At 58.0% G+C, this 16,947-nt stretch overlaps 1 protein-coding gene across 2 annotated transcripts in view; it reads right to left on the reverse strand.

The window, feature by feature from the left end:
• ITGB2 (integrin subunit beta 2) overlaps window positions 1-16,947 on the reverse strand; it is a 53,795-nt gene that overhangs the window by 32,267 nt on the left and 4,581 nt on the right. The window lies entirely within an intron of this gene.

A 16,947-nucleotide genomic window follows, 5' to 3' on the forward strand; every position in this document is an offset into this window, starting at 1 on the left:
CTGTGTCAAGGAGCTTGGGGGACTCTCCTGTAGGGCTCCCCCTCCCCCATCGCTCCTTTCTCCTCTCCAAAGTCTTCCCCCGGTGCCATTGGTACATAGCAGGGTACAACGCAGACCAGTGAGTAGCTGTGTCCCCTGCCCCCTAACTTGGGGGGCCCTTTACACAGCTTTGCTGCTGCAGCCTCCAGTCCTGGACTGCTCGCAGCATCCAGGTTTAAGTCACTCCCAGCTATGTCTGTGGGTGCTGCAACCTGCCTGCAGGGTGACCCCAACACACCCCAGTCTTAGATTTCCCCCAGAAATGGATGTCCTGCACCACCCAGCCCTCTTCTGCACATACAAGCTTGTATACAGTCCATCATTTAATTAATAGACATGATATGCATATATCCTGTTACCCCAAATGGAGTCTCCCAGACAGTTCAGTTCAAACACACTGGATTAGATAAAGCAATAAAACAAGCGTATTCACGACAGAGAGATTGACTTTAAGTGAGTACAAGTAATGAGGCATACAAGTCAGAAATGGTTGCAAGAAAAATAAAGATAAAGCCATAGGCAAGTGATAACTGCTGATAGTGGGGGGCACAATGGCAGGGCCCCCACTCACTACCACAGCCACCGGCAACTTCCAGGTGACTGCCAAGGGACCCGCCAGCAGCAGCCTCTTGACCACGGCGCCTCCCTGACCATGGCACCCCTGCCACGGCCGGCCTTAGGGAAAATGGCACCCTGGGCAAACTTGTATATTGGCACCCTGGCCCTCACTGCATCCCCTGGTCCCCCACCCATTGCCCCTGGCCCCTGCTGCCTCCCCCTGGTCTCCCAATCCCCCATTCCCCCTGGCCCCCGCTGCCTCCACCCCCCCCATCACCCCCAGGTTATTCAGATGGCTAAATCGTGTTCAGCAGCATGTCAGGTAAAATGACTGTTCATAACCAGGGGTCAGACATGATAACATGTCATAGGCCATGTCTGAGAAATGCACCATGATGGAAAATGTCTTAACATTGGTAAGCAGGACTGAGCACCTGGTCTAGATGGGAACAAGCAGCTAACAGGACTCTAAACAGGACTGTCTTTGTCTGCACGAAGGGCAAAACTGGGTTTTACCATCGTGCTATTTGAAGCACGTTTTCCAAATCAATGCAACTCACTGTTGGAGGCATGGCCAGTGTGGTCCTACAGTGCTGAATGCTGCAAGGGAGCAAGGAAAGGGTCATTAAGTTAAAAAAAAGGAACAAAGAAAATAAAGAAACATGGGTGTTACCCTTTTTAGAATGTTAGTCACAGCACCAGGAAAATAGGTTTGAAATACCCGTAAACTCCTGCACAGTGAATGATTTCCCCTTGAAACATGAGTGCAATTTCACTGCAAATGAAATGTCCAAAATTAGCAGCCCTGATACAAGAAAGGAGCAAATAAACAAACTCTTTCAAAGGCTCTTAGGCCTGAGCAGTAAACACGCTTGCTACAAAGATCCCTGTTCAAGATGTAGTGAATTTTTTTAAAAACTCATCAGCAGACATAAGGTGTCAGATAAAGTGTGATAGTAATGCAGATAAACAGTTACACAATCAGTGCAGTTTTCCCCTCTAGGGCTCCTTAGGGGATGATTAAGTCTGGGTGTGCATGGGGAAAGGATTCAGAGTCAAGGGGAAAGCTAAATAAATGGCATTTCCCATCACAGGTAAAGGGAATTTTGCAGGATACCATGTGACTGGTCTGATGTTTAGCCGGGCTCCGTCACAGATTTTAAGACTGGAAGGGACCATTCTGGCCTGACCTGCTGAACAAGAGGCCATGATTTAGGGTAGAACTAGATGGTATCTTTTAGAAAGACACCCAATCTTGATGTAAAGATTTCAAAGGATAGAAACCCCACCACATCCAGACATAGCCCCTCCATTCACGACTTGGGACAATGCAGCTGTGGGACAGTACCCCACCCCCAGGGAAAGCTTTCTTAGATTTTAAGGCTCATCTAACCTCACCTCCTGCATGACACAAACCAGCGAATGTCACCCAGTAATTTCTGAATCAAGTTCAATCACTTCTGGCTGAACGACAGTTTATCTCTTAAAAAGCTGTCTCAGCTGGATTTAAAGCCTTCACGTACCTGGGAATACAGCACCTCCCACGGTAAATTTAATCTCAGCAAAGAATAGTATTTCAAGTTCATCTGACAAGACCTATTTCCCATAAACCCATACTGTCGTTAACGATGCTGCCACCCTTTAATGTGTTACTGATGCAGACTTTGCTCAGGATCCATGTCAAGTTAACTGGCTTATCGTTGCCTGGGTCATCCTGTTTACCCTTTTTAAATATTGGCATAACACTAGCTTTTTTCGGTCCCCTGGAATTTACACAGTCTTCCAAGATTTCTTAGTTATAGAGTCATAGACGATTAGGGTTGGAAAAGATCTCAGGAGGTCATCTAGTCCAGCCCCCTGCTCAAAGCAGGACCAATCCCCAACTAAATCATCCCAGCCAGGGCTTTGTCAAGCCTGACCTTAAAAACTTCTAAGGAAGGAGATTCCACCACCTCCCTAGGTAACACATTCCAGTGCTTCGCCACCCTCTTAGTGAAACAGTTTTTCCTAATAGCCAACCTAGACCTCCCCCACTGCAACTTGAGACCATTGTTCCTTGTTCTGTCATCTGCCCCCACTGAGAACAGCCGAGCTCCATCCTCTTTGGAACCCCCTTTCAGGTAGTTGAAAGCAGCTATCAAATCCCCCCCTCACTCTTCTCTTCTGCAGACTAAATAAGCCCAGTTCCTTCAGCCTCTCCTTTAAGTCATGTGCTCCAGCTCCCTGATCATTTTTGTTGGCCTCCGCTGGATTCTTTCCAATTTGTCCACATCCTTTCTGTAGTGGGGGGCCCAAAACTGGACGCAATACTCCCGATGTGGCCTCACCAGTGCCGAATAGAGGGGAATAATCACTTCCCTCGGTCTGCGGGCAATGCTCCTACTAATGCAGCCCAATGTGCCAATAGCCCTCTTGGCAACCAGGGCACACAGCTGACTCATATCCAGCTTCTCGCCCACTGTAACCCGCACATCCTTTTCTGCAGAACTGCTGCTTAGCCATTCGGTCCCTAGTCTGTAGCGGTGCATGGGATTCTTCCGTCCTAAGTGCAGGACTCTGCACTTGTCCTTGTGGAACCTCCTCAGATTTCTTTTGGCCTAATTCTCCAATTTGTCTAAGTCACTCTGGACCCTGTCCCTACCCTCCAGCTTTTCTAGCTCTCCCCCCAGCTGAGGGTGCAATCCATCCCATCATCCAGATCATTAATGAAGATGTTGAACAAACATCCAGAGAACTCCTCAGTTAATTCTTTTAAAACTCTTTAGTGCCAGTTATTCAGTCCTGCGATTGATAAAGGTTAACTTTAGCAGTGCAGGTTAACATTTGTAGTTACTGTCGGAATAGAAAGCATTTCATTATGATGGTATGCTGTGAATGTGTCAGCCAGCTTCTTTCTAAACACAAAGTAGAAATATTTACTGGCTACGTCTGCCTTTTCAGCATTGTTATTGACAGTTCTACCAGCCTTATCTAGTAATGGCACTCAGGCAGCGGTGTTTGGCTGTGAGAAAAGGCTGCAAGCCTGTGTGGGAAAGCTGTCTGCGTACAACTTAGGAATTCTGGTTGATGTTATGAAATGATGTAGCATTGAATGCCTCGGGGTAAGCAGGGTTACCCCTATGCTCCTAAGCCTATGTATCTCCCCAATCAGGAACAATGGAGGGCCACTGAATCTAAGGTGCTCCCATTCAAGGGGGAGCACCTGAGGCCACTGGGATGGCTGAAGCCCAGGGACCTCAGTCTGTGTGCATGGCTGGGGCTTAGAGCAGTGGAATTTCCCCTGAAGCAGAACAAGGAGATCAGGTGAAAGCCACTGAGACTGAGAGACTAAGGGGAAACTCAGAAGGACTCACATGCCGGGAACTTGAGCAGGAGAGCTGAAGAGAGGGGCATGCTTTGGGAGCAGAGAGGTCTTGTTTAACTGCAGGACCAGCTGAGGAAGAAGGGAACTAGCTACACAGGAGAGAGAAGGAGACCATTATTTGGAGGAGAAGGCATGTGCAGAAGGCGGATCCTGGACTCCTCAAGGGGATCCTGATCCCAACCCAAAAACACTCCAAGAGGGGTGAAGAAACTGAGGTGGAGAAATGTGTGTAGGCATTTATGGATTTGTCTAGATCTGTATATTTCTTATGCTAGCTAGATTAACACATGACTGGTTTTGGGGAACCCCTACAAAGCCTCCGTGTCTGTCTCCTTCCATTCTCATGTGCCCCTGAAGAGGTGAACTGAAAACCCGGAGGGCTCACAAGGTTGGAGCTCTGGGAAAGGGTTATGTGCTAAGCTACTGCGAGGCTTGGGGGGGCCAGCACTTGTCCTGGGGGCGGTGGGCAGCTGGGCCGCAGGGTCTCACTTCTGTGAAGGGGTTACAGACAGAGAGCCTGTGCCCCGCCAGAGAGGTTATGGCAACCTACTCAGAAGCAAAGGGTCACACAGGTCTGGCCTGCTGGCACCCAAACCCCGCAGCCTGGTGAGTGTGCAGCGGGGGGCGGGTTGTGTGACACTCACCCTCCTGCAAAGCCTCAGGGCAGCAACCAAAGAGGAGCAACCGGAACAGGGGAAAACAAAAAAGCAAAAGCCACCAGTCCTGGCAGAGGTGACGGGCAGATTCTGCTCTCCAGGCCCTAGCGTCAGTAGTATGTAGCTGCTCACATGGCATGGGGAGGGGGTGCCCTTGAAACATCCCAGAGTAGTTCCCTCCCATGGTTCCCACAGACCATAGAATCATAGAATATCGGGGTTGGAAGGGACCTCAGGAGCTCAACTAGTCCAACCCCCTGCTCAAAGCCCTAGGACCAATCCCGAACTAAATCATCCCAGCCAGGGCTTTGTCAAGCTGGGCCTTAAAAACCAGGGTTACCATGCTTCAGTTCCCCAAAAGAGGACACTGCTGGAGGGGCAGAGGGGGTACAGCTAGGGGGTGCTGTAGGGGTGTGTGTGTGTGTGTCCCGGGAGGGGCACCTGGGCGGTGCCGTAGGGGTGCGTGGTGTCCCGGGAGGGGCACCTGGGCGGTGCCGTAGGGGCGCGTGGGGTCCCGGGAGGGGCACCTGGGCGGTGCCGTAGGGGCGCGTGGGGTCCCGGGAGGGGCACCTGGGCGGTGCCGTAGGGGCGCGTGGGGTCCCGGGAGGGGCACCTGGGGGGTGCCGTAGGGGCGCGTGGTGTCCCGGGAGGGGCACCTGGGCGGTGCCGTAGGGGCGCGTGGTGTCCCGGGAGGGGCACCTGGGGGGTGCCGTAGGGGCGCGTGGTGTCCCGGGAGGGGCACCTGGGGGTGCCGTAGGGGCGCGTGGTTTCCCGGGAGGGGCACCGGGGGGGTGCCGTAGGGGCGCGTGGTGTCCCGGGAGGGGCACCTGGGCGGGGCCGTAGGGGCGCGTGGTGTCCCGGGAGGGGCACCTGGGCGGTGCCGTAGGGGCGCGTGGTGTCCCGGGAGGGGCACCTGGGGGGTGCCGTAGGGGCGCGTGGTGTCCCGGGAGGGGCACCTGGGGGGTGCCGTAGGGGCGCGTGGTGTCCCGGGAGGGGCACCTGGGCGGTGCCGTAGGGGCGCGTGGTGTCCCGGGAGGGGCACCTGGGCGGTGCCGTAGGGGCGCGTGGTGTCCCGGGAGGGGCACCTGGGGGGTGCCGTAGGGGCGCGTGGTGTCCCGGGAGGGGCACTTGGGGGGTGCCGTAGGGGCGCGTGGTGTCCCGGGAGGGGCACCTGGGGGGTGCCGTAGGGGCGCGTGGTGTCCCGGGAGGGGCACCTGGGCGGTGCCGTAGGGGCGCGTGGTGTCCCGGGAGGGGTACCTGGGCGGTGCCGTAGGGGCGCGTGGTGTCCCGGGAGGGGCACCTGGGCGGTGCCGTAGGGGCGCGTGGTGTCCCGGGAGGGGCACCTGGGCGGTGCCGTAGGGGCGCGTGGTGTCCCGGGAGGGGCACCTGGGCGGTGCCGTAGGGGCGCGTGGTGTCCCGGGAGGGGCACCTGGGCGGTGCCGTAGGGGCGCGTGGTGTCCCGGGAGGGGCACCTGGGGGGTGCCGTAGGGGCGCGTGGTGTCCCGGGAGGGGCACCTGGGGGGTGCCGTAGGGGCGCGTGGTGTCCCGGGAGGGGCACCTGGGGGGTGCCGTAGGGGCGCGTGGTGTCCCGGGAGGGGCACCTGGGCGGTGCCGTAGGGGCGCGTGGTGTCCCGGGAGGGGCACCTGGGCGGTGCCGTAGGGGCGCGTGGTGTCCCGGGAGGGGCACCTGGGCGGTGCCGTAGGGGCGCGTGGTGTCCCGGGAGGGGCACCTGGGGGGTGCCGTAGGGGCGCGTGGTGTCCCGGGAGGGGCACCTGGGCGGTGCCGTAGGGGCGCGTGGTGTCCCGGGAGGGGCACCTGGGCGGTGCCGTAGGGGCGCGTGGTGTCCCGGGAGGGGCACCTGGGGGGTGCCGTAGGGGCGCGTGGTGTCCCGGGAGGGGCATCTGGGCGGTGCCGTAGGGGCGCGTGGTGTCCCGGGAGGGGCACCTGGGCGGTGCCGTAGGGGCGCGTGGTGTCCCGGGAGGGGTACCTGGGGGGTGCCGTAGGGGCGCGTGGTGTCCCGGGAGGGGCACCTGGGCGGTGCCGTAGGGGCGCGTGGTGTCCCGGGAGGGGCACCTGGGGGGTGCCGTAGGGGCGCGTGGTGTCCCGGGAGGGGCACCTGGGGGGTGCCGTAGGGGCGCGTGGTGTCCCGGGAGGGGCACCTGGGCGGTGCCGTAGGGGCGCGTGGGGTCCCGGGAGGGGCACCTGGGGGGTGCCGTAGGGGCGCGTGGTGTCCCGGGAGGGGCACCTGGGCGGTGCCGTAGGGGCGCGTGGTGTCCCGGGAGGGGCACCTGGGGGGTGCCGTAGGGGCGCGTGGTGTCCCGGGAGGGGCACCTGGGGGGTGCCGTAGGGGCGCGTGGTTTCCCGGGAGGGGCACCTGGGGGGTGCCGTAGGGGCGCGTGGTGTCCCGGGAGGGGCACCTGGGCGGTGCCGTAGGGGCGCGTGGTGTCCCGGGAGGGGCACCTGGGCGGTGCCGTAGGGGCGCGTGGTGTCCCGGGAGGGGCACCTGGGGGGTGCCGTAGGGGCGCGTGGTGTCCCGGGAGGGGCACCTGGGGGGTGCCGTAGGGGCGCGTGGTGTCCCGGGAGGGGCACCTGGGCGGTGCCGTAGGGGCGCGTGGTGTCCCGGGAGGGGCACCTGGGCGGTGCCGTAGGGGCGCGTGGTGTCCCGGGAGGGGCACCTGGGGGGTGCCGTAGGGGCGCGTGGTGTCCCGGGAGGGGCACCTGGGGGGTGCCGTAGGGGCGCGTGGTGTCCCGGGAGGGGCACCTGGGGGGTGCCGTAGGGGCGCGTGGTGTCCCGGGAGGGGCACCTGGGGGGTGCCGTAGGGGCGCGTGGTGTCCCGGGAGGGGCACCTGGGCGGTGCCGTAGGGGCGCGTGGTGTCCCGGGAGGGGTACCTGGGCGGTGCCGTAGGGGCGCGTGGTGTCCCGGGAGGGGCACCTGGGCGGTGCCGTAGGGGCGCGTGGTGTCCCGGGAGGGGCACCTGGGGGGTGCCGTAGGGGCGCGTGGTGTCCCGGGAGGGGCACCTGGGCGGTGCCGTAGGGGCGCGTGGTGTCCCGGGAGGGGCACCTGGGCGGTGCCGTAGGGGCGCGTGGTGTCCCGGGAGGGGCACCTGGGGGGTGCCGTAGGGGCGCGTGGTGTCCCGGGAGGGGCACCTGGGGGGTGCCGTAGGGGCGCGTGGTGTCCCGGGAGGGGCACCTGGGGGGTGCCGTAGGGGCGCGTGGTGTCCCGGGAGGGGCACCTGGGCGGTGCCGTAGGGGCGCGTGGTGTCCCGGGAGGGGCACCTGGGCGGTGCCGTAGGGGCGCGTGGTGTCCCGGGAGGGGCACCTGGGCGGTGCCGTAGGGGCGCGTGGTGTCCCGGGAGGGGCACCTGGGGGGTGCCGTAGGGGCGCGTGGTGTCCCGGGAGGGGCACCTGGGCGGTGCCGTAGGGGCGCGTGGTGTCCCGGGAGGGGCACCTGGGGGGTGCCGTAGGGGCGCGTGGTGTCCCGGGAGGGGCACCTGGGGGGTGCCGTAGGGGCGCGTGGTGTCCCGGGAGGGGCATCTGGGCGGTGCCGTAGGGGCGCGTGGTGTCCCGGGAGGGGCACCTGGGCGGTGCCGTAGGGGCGCGTGGTGTCCCGGGAGGGGTACCTGGGGGGTGCCGTAGGGGCGCGTGGTGTCCCGGGAGGGGCACCTGGGGGGTGCCGTAGGGGCGCGTGGTGTCCCGGGAGGGGCACCTGGGCGGTGCCGTAGGGGCGCGTGGTGTCCCGGGAGGGGTACCTGGGGGGTGCCGTAGGGGCGCGTGGTGTCCCGGGAGGGGCACCTGGGGGGTGCCGTAGGGGCGCGTGGTGTCCCGGGAGGGGCACCTGGGGGGTGCCGTAGGGGCGCGTGGTGTCCCGGGAGGGGCACCTGGGGGGTGCCGTAGGGGCGCGTGGTGTCCCGGGAGGGGCACCTGGGGGGTGCCGTAGGGGCGCGTGGTGTCCCGGGAGGGGCACCTGGGCGGTGCCGTAGGGGCGCGTGGTGTCCCGGGAGGGGCACCTGGGCGGTGCCGTAGGGGCGCGTGGTGTCCCGGGAGGGGCACCTGGGGGGTGCCGTAGGGGTGCGTGGTGTCCCGGGAGGGGTACCTGGGCGGTGCCGTAGGGGTGCGTGGTGTCCCGGGAGGGGCACCTGGGCGGTGCCGTAGGGGCGCGTGGTGTCCCGGGAGGGGTACCTGGGGGGTGCCGTAGGGGCGCGTGGTGTCCCGGGAGGGGCACCTGGGGGGTGCCGTAGGGGCGCGTGGTGTCCCGGGAGGGGCACCTGGGCGGTGCCGTAGGGGTGCGTGGTGTCCCGGGAGGGGTACCTGGGGGGTGCCGTAGGGGTGCGTGGTGTCCCGGGAGGGGCACCTGGGCGGTGCCGTAGGGGTGCGTGGTGTCCCGGGAGGGGCACCTGGGCGGTGCCGTAGGGGTGCGTGGTGTCCCGGGAGGGGTACCTGGGGGGTGCTGTAGGGGTGTGTGGTGTCCTGGGAGGGGTACCTGGGGGGTGCCGTAGGGGTGCGTGGTGTCCCGGGAGGGGCACCTGGGCGGTGCCGTAGGGGTGCGTGGTGTCCCGGGAGGGGTACCTGGGCGGTGCCGTAGGGGTGCGTGGTGTCCCGGGAGGGGCACCTGGGCGGTGCCGTAGGGGCGCGTGGTGTCCCGGGAGGGGTACCTGGGGGGTGCCGTAGGGGCGCGTGGTGTCCCGGGAGGGGCACCTGGGGGGTGCCGTAGGGGCGCGTGGTGTCCCGGGAGGGGCACCTGGGCGGTGCCGTAGGGGTGCGTGGTGTCCCGGGAGGGGTACCTGGGGGGTGCTGTAGGAGTGTGTGGTGTCCTGGGAGGGGTACCTGGGGAGTGGTGGAAGTGGGTTGTACTGGGAGGGGGTACTTGTGGGGTGCTGGAGGGGGTACCTGGGGCCCCACTCCCAAGGTGGGGGGCAGTGTCACTCCCTGTCACAGAAGCAGGGCAGCTGGAGCAGACTCAGGACACAGCACCAGCTCCGTCATCGCCTCCCTGCGGGACTCTCCCCGTCCCCAGCGCTGGGAGCCGGGGCCGGGCTGGGTGGGATCCAGCCGCTGCCAGGAGGCAACCAGATGGGGATGCAGGGAAGGGGCCAGCTGGGAGGCGGACCAGTCGGTGCTCTTTCTGAGCTGCAGCATCGGCTCATGAAGATTGGCTCTTCCAGAAGAACCTCAGCGTCACAAACTGACCGGTCAGCCGCACACCTCACTGGGAACCAGAATTACGCAGTCAGGCAGCAGCAGAGACCAAAACACCAAACAGCAGACATGGGACAGCGCTGGATTAAACGTAAGCTGCTAAAAAAAATACAGGGAGAGCAGCATGTTTCTTCTGCATAGTGAAGTTTCAAAGCTGTATTAAGTCAATGTTCAGCTGTAAACGTTTGAAAGAAAAACCCCAACGTTTTGTTCTCAGTTACCAACAACCTCGGTTCCCGAGGGGTTTGGAACTCTGAGGTTCCGCTGTATTTCAAAAATCCGCCGGGCCAGAGGACGAGAATCGAAAAAGAAGCAATGTCTGGAAAAACCCGGATGAATGGTAGCCCTACCCACAGACCACTTGCTGATGACCTGTCGGCTCACACAGCCTTACTCTTCTCTTTGTTTCCAGCTCTTAAATTACATCTTAAAAAGCTAAACAAACAAACAAACAAACAAAAAACCCTTGAAAAGAGTTGCTAGGATTATTGTCCCACGTAGGTTGTTACAGAGAAGTGATGTGGTATAAGCTGGGAAGGCCGATGGTCTCTGTGGTTGGGAATGGAGGGGCCATTGGCCAGGAAACTACACTATGAGTCACACCGTAAACATTTGAGAAGCCTTGAGCTAGCGAGTGGGCAGAGTGGATTAGAACAGTCGATTGCCACACAGCCCGAGTTGCAGTACCCCCAGCTCAGGGATTTGATAGAAGTGGCTGAAGTTGTGGAAGGAAAGAGATTCGTTGTTCATATAAGTTATCTCCTGCCCAGTTTCACAATGATGAGAGAGGTCTCCCACCAGTGTGTGCAGCATTGCACAGCATCACTGCAGGGTCTGTATTAGGAAGGCCACTGTAGCCGTTACCTAGATATAACAAGTAGTTTGCTGAGGCCCTCGACCCTCCCTGAGGCATAAAGACAGAGCAGCGGCTGGGTGATTGGAAACTTATCACTGGAGCCCAGCCCCTTCCCATCTGACCTCCCCATCATGTGATGTGCTTCTTCCTCTTCCTGAACTCACCCCTGCTGTTATGTACCTCCATAGAAAACCTGGGGAAATTAGTCATATCGAATATATGTCTGAAGAGAGAAAAAGTCACTCCCTGGAAAGCAATATTTCCCAAGGCCTTTTATCCGTGGCTGATAGTGACCGGGGTGGGGTAGGGCCTGTATGAGATGAATGGGGAGCCCCAACACAGCCATATTTTAGAGAACCAAGGAGAACTTCCCCAGCTGGTCTTCAGCTTACGGAGGCTGGCCGTTCGTCAGATCACTCCTGAGAAGCAGCCGGCTCAGTTTGCGCGAGGCAATCTCACTGGGCTCTCCTGGAGCTTGTTCCCCAGGGTTTATTTTATAAGCAGGGCTTGAAAACCTTTCAAATGTTAAAGGCAACTGCTTTGCCCCCAGAATGGGAGGAAATTTCCTCTTTGCGTGCACTGAGGTTTTCTCACAGGGGGAAGCTGGAATAGCTTAGGAACTCCCCATCTGGGCACAGTCACAGGGCACTGGTGTATGCTGGGGGTACACAGAAATCCCTGGCTCCTTTCATTATTCATACGTACCCTGGCATAGCTCATTGCTATCAGACTTGGCTTTTTGAGGTGCGGGTGACACAGGGGATGGATCATTATGGAAAAGAGTTGTTAGCAGAGGGCTAGAGAGAGTTGTGAAGGAAGAGTTATAGGCTCTTTCCCCCGGGACTGGGTGAAATTCAGCCCTGAGCAGAGGGCAAGAACTAGGGCTCTGCACAAGAACCAAACTGGGCACATGCTCTCTCCGAAAATGGGTGAGGCCTTTTCTTTTCTGCTTGTTTGTTATCAGAAATTCATGTCCTGTCTAGGCCTGACTGGAGAGCAAGTGCAATGGTAAGCCCAGCAGAACCACCAGCATGTAAGCTGAGCTGCGGGGGAGAGGTTTTTAGTCAGACTGTCTGAGTTCTCTCTTTCTGAGCACCCGGTGAACGCCAAGGACTAACTAGCATTTAGGATAGAGGAAGCCTTTGTTAAAGATTCAACCCCCACAGCCCTTCATCTGGGGTGTTAAGAGCTGCCAGACATCCCTGAGGTGTCCCAGAAGTCTTCACATTGGCACACCAGCCATTTCTGAGGTAAAGAACAAACAATTTAAAAAATTCAGGCTCTTTCTCCATCGTAAAGAAGCAAAAATGGTGCCAAGCCCAGTTTATTTACAACCCTTTGCAGGTTGCTTTGAGCCCATTTTGAGGGTGTCAGTGGGATCTAGTGGGGTGCTAGCCTGGTGTGGGGGTCCTCTGCACCACAGTGCCTTTCACCCATTGTCAGTATCTTTTTTCGAATATCTGAAAAGGTTCTCTTGGCTGTGTGGACCCTGCTCCCCCTCCCAGGAGCCTGGCAGGTTTTCAGCAGTTGTTTTTGGTCTGAAAGCCATTTTCAGCTCATTTTATGTTGTAAAAACTAGCCTGGGCACAGAATGCAGTTGTCAGCTGAGCGCCCTCCATGCTGAGTGAGCCGCCAGCCCTGCCACCACCCACAGACGGCTGCAGAGGGGGTCAGTTTAGAGCAGTCATCTTGTCTCCTCCAGACCTTTCCTTCCTTCCTCCCCCATAACCACTCCTCAGATGCCGCTGCTTGTGTTCCCTTGCCTACCCACCAACTCGTTATCGTGCGGGGGCGGGATGACTGCCCCCGCTGTTCCCTGTCAGGAGCCGGAGCAGCATTAATGGCATTGGCATTCCCGTTGCTGAAGTGCCCGTCTGTAGCACCGTGGTGCCCCTACAGCGACTTCCCCTAGTAGCAGGGGTGTGCCCCAGTCGCACCGCCCGTCCCAACTTGTTTTCTACCTCCCAGCCACTGCTAGGGCAGTGGTTCTCCACCAGGAGCATGTGTACCCCCCGGGGGTACACACAGGTCTTCCAGGGGGTATAGCAACTCATCTCGGTATTGGTCTAGTTTTACAACAGGCTACAGAAAAAGCACCAGCGAAATCAGTGCAAACTCAAATTTCATACAGACAATGACTTGTTTATACTGCTCTGTATACGACACGCTGAAATGTAAGTACAATCTCTATAGTCCAGTCGATATATTTTATAATTACATGGTAACAATGAGAAAGGAAGCCATTTGTCAGTAATAGTGGGCTGGGACACTTTTGTGTTGTTATGTCTGATTTTGTAAGCAAGTAGATTTTAAGTAGGTGTAACGTGCGGCACACAAGCCAAATCAGCCTCCTGGAAGGGAGGCAGTTGTCTGGAAAGGTTGAGGACCACTGGGTTAGGGGAATGCCTGCTTGTCTTACATTGCACCCTGCTGATGCAGAACCATCTTTCTTGAGCAAGGGTCAGACATAAGTTGGCAACTTGGACCCTTATAGCCCTGTCTGTCAGCAGTGAGCCAAGGACTCTGACTTCATTGGGGCAGAGATCTTCCCCATAGCCTTAGTGCCGCCCTTTCAGAGACTGGGCCAGGTTCAGTCAGGGGAACGGGGTTCCACCCCATTCTGCTCTCCTCCAGTTCAGTGAGACCCTGACGCTGTGCTACGTCATCTCAGGGTTTTCTGCAAAGTCAGACACACGCTCCCCATGGCAGGAGCCTTTAGGCGCTGGGAGCAGGCGAAGGCACTGACTTGATGAGACACTGTGCAGGCTGGTCCAACTGCAAGCAGCTTTGCAGGGGCCCTGGCAGAAGAGAAGAGAGATCTCTCAGCCTCCCTCTCTGGAGGGGAATAGAGCTGGCTGTGAGCATTGCCAAAGGGACTGCCTCATGGCCTGTCATTGCACTGAGAAGATCTCTGTGGTTAATGACCTCTTTCCCGTGCTTTCGGGCTGGGTTTGTGTGTGGGTGCTGGCCTGTGCTGCACAGGTCAGACCAGATCACTGAGTGGTCCTGTCTGGCCTTACACTCCATGACTAACAGCAGCGTCACCGACTTGCTGTCCCAAAGGCACACCCTCACAGCTCTCCTTGGGACACCAGTGGCCTGTGGGGAGACTTGGCCCTCCAGACAGCTGACGCTCACTTCCATTCCCCCATCTTTTAAACCCACAGCGTCCCATAAATCAAAAGCAATAAACACAAGAGCTTCTGCCCCACCTGGGCTTGTCTTCAGTTGCACTCTCCAGTGCCCACAGCAAATAGAACACAACTTCTGCCCCCTTCTTGGGCTCTATTCTCTGCAGACGCTTTGCCCCTCCTCAGGCCCTGCAGTTCTTCCCTGCTTTTGGTATAGAATGCTGCCTCCCGGGAGGCCCAGCTCCCCGCAAACCTCTGCCCCTCACAGCTTCTCTGGCGTCCGTCTCCTTGTCTGCCTCTTCCCATCTAGTGGCCTGGGGCGTGGCCTTTTCCAGGGCCTCCTCTCCAGCTTCCCCCTCCCTTCAGGGGACCTCCTCCCGCTGGCAGCTCCTTATAGGGAATACCTGTCCCTGATTAGTACTCAGGGCTGGCTGGCTAGCCACCCGCAGTGACACCCTCCCTCCAGAGCCATGTCAGTCAGTGCTCCCCTGTGACGGCCCTGCTGGAAGCTATCCCCAAGGCACCTGTTGTTCAGTGCGATCCCCACCAGCCAGACTCCAGTGACGAACCCCTGAGCCCTGCAGGCACCATTTGATGAGCTAGGTCAAAGAAACAACCAACACTGAAATATTGCTCTTGTTACAAAAAGGGGGTTTTGTCAGAGTGCTGACGTGCAGCTGCCTCCTGAGAAACTCTGAGGAGGTGTGAAGTGCAGGCTCCCACATGCTCTCCGCACCACCTCGCATCGTACCAACACTTACACCACAGAGCAGCTCGGATCCAGAGTCGGCACACACACGGCGGGCTTGGCTGGCGGTGCACTGAGATAGGTTCACCCCTGCTGTGCCCCAAACAGTGAAGGCCACAGCCCAGGGATTCATCACCAGGGAAGGGCAGGCTGGGTTTCCATCACTGCCCTCCCTTGGGGATTATGGCAAGGAAAGGCTGGTTTTCTCTCTCCAAGGGGATGTAGCAGCTGCACGGGGAATGCAGTGAATCAGTGCCTCACTAGGCTTTCCCTGTCATTAGCTGGCTGCATGCTCTCCAGAAAAGGGGAACTAGCCTGTTACACCACTGTATGCCCCTGACTGGGCAGATGTTCCATCTCAGGCCCAGCTGGGAGATTACATTTTTCTCACTCTCCAGTTTCCAAATACAGAATAACTTCAGCTTCACATGCACTGAATCCTGTGAAAGCTTCTTGCTCCAGAAAAAGTGGGAATTTGTTCTCGCATTGTTACCCAGCCCGACGTGGCCCCTGCAAGCACACCAGCCCAAGACAGGTTTCTAAGAACTGCCAGCTGGTGTTGTGCAGTGTCTGCTCTGAGTTAAGGCTTGAGCGATGTGACACATTAATGTCTCAGTTGCATCGGTTACAACTCCAGCACACGGGGTTCTCGTCAGACATATTCTAGGGGGCATTGCTGAGTTTTCAATTTTGATTGGGATATTTCAATGTACAATTAACAAGTCTGCTCCTCTGTCACTGCCATAAGGGCCAAGGCCTTTATTCTTAAAGGTATTTTGGCTCCTAACTTGAAATCAATGGAAGTTAGGAGCCTAAATACCTTTGAAGATCTGGGCTTAAAGTTTCAGTGCCTTTTGGTAGCCACATTGCAGCATTTTGATATGACATCTCCTGGAATGTAACACGGAAGGGAAAGCTGCTGTCATTTCTCCTTTTGCTTCGTTGTGCAATGTTGAAAATTTTCCTATTAACTCCTTGCTGACAATACACAGTGCCACTCTCTAGCATAGCTAGTTATGGGGCACCCAGGGCTGCAGGTCCTCAGAATCTTTACTGCATTGTTCCTCATAACACCCTTTCAGGAACCTGCTTCAGGGTTTGGGGCATTTCCCTTATGCACCATTCCCTGCTGACATAGGAACAATGGGTCCTAGTGGTCTTCGGAGGCCTGGCAGCCCTCGGGAGCTCGGCTTTGTGGTGGGGATAGCTACAGAGCTGCCAGGGTTGTGTTCTGTATAGGGCCCCTTTAAGTGGGCTCTCCCAAGCCAGCTGCCAATCGGGGCTGCAGTCAGGGGCAGACATACAGCCACACACCGGGCTCTTCCCCGGAGCCTCAGCTTGTTTTTTCTCACTGGTTTCCCCTGAAGTAAAACACATGCTGCTTGAGAGCAGATGGCTGCTCCGTGGCTATGAAAAGCACAACTCTGTCAGGACGCAGGAGAGAGCTGCATTAGCCAGCAGCCGGGGCAGAGAGCTGGAAGCCAGCAATGGCTGCGTTCTGTTCCCAGGCTCTTCCAATTTCACTCAAGCTGCTTACCTGATGAACCCATCCCCAAGCCCCTCCCCGTAAGGTATTCTTAACCCCACTCTACCAAGGGGCCAGCCCAGGCTCCGAGAGGGGAGGTGACTGGTCTATGGGCACACGGTATGTTGGGGGCAGAGCCAGGCTTTTCCTTCTTCCAGTCCATTAACCTAGATCACTACACTGCGGTACCCTGCCCTGCCATGCAAGTTACTGACCCTCTCCGGGTCCAGCCTGGGGCAATAATGCTCAGCCATATGCTGCATAGTGGGCTAGGAGGAGCAATCATTTCAGCCAGGTGCAAGGAACAAAGAAGCGGGTCACACAGACAGGCTGGGGGGGCATCCTCCTGGAAAGCAGCCCCTCTGAGAAGGGCGTGGGGTTCCTAATGAAGAACTGATTGCACACGAGCCATGGAGAAAATGACTCTCCTAACAATGCTCGCATAGATTGTGGTACCAATAAAATCTCATTGAATTTAAATGAATGGAACTCACCGTACGTGATCTTCTGATGTATTAACAGTGGACGAGCAAGTAGGAGCAGGGATTTGGTATTGCCTCTGTATTTGGCACTGGTGTGATGGCTACTGGAATATGGTGTCCAGTTCTGGTGTCCGCATTTCAGGAAGAGTATCGCACAGTTGGAGAGGGTTTAGAAGAGAGACTCACAAAGGATTGGGGAGATGGAAAACCTACTTTTATGGTGAGAAAATAAAGGAGCGCAATCTTTTGAGCATATCAGAAAGAAGATGAAGAGATGACTCGATCAACCTCTGCAAGTACCTCCACAGAGGAAAGCTGTCTGATACTAGAGGGCTCTTTAGGAGAAAAGGCTGAATGAGGGGCTATGGCTGGAAATTAAACTCAGACAAG

The sequence above is a fragment of the Chelonia mydas genome, chromosome 11 (assembly GCF_015237465.2).
Source record: "Chelonia mydas isolate rCheMyd1 chromosome 11, rCheMyd1.pri.v2, whole genome shotgun sequence".
Classification (NCBI taxonomy): Eukaryota; Metazoa; Chordata; order Testudines; family Cheloniidae; genus Chelonia; species Chelonia mydas.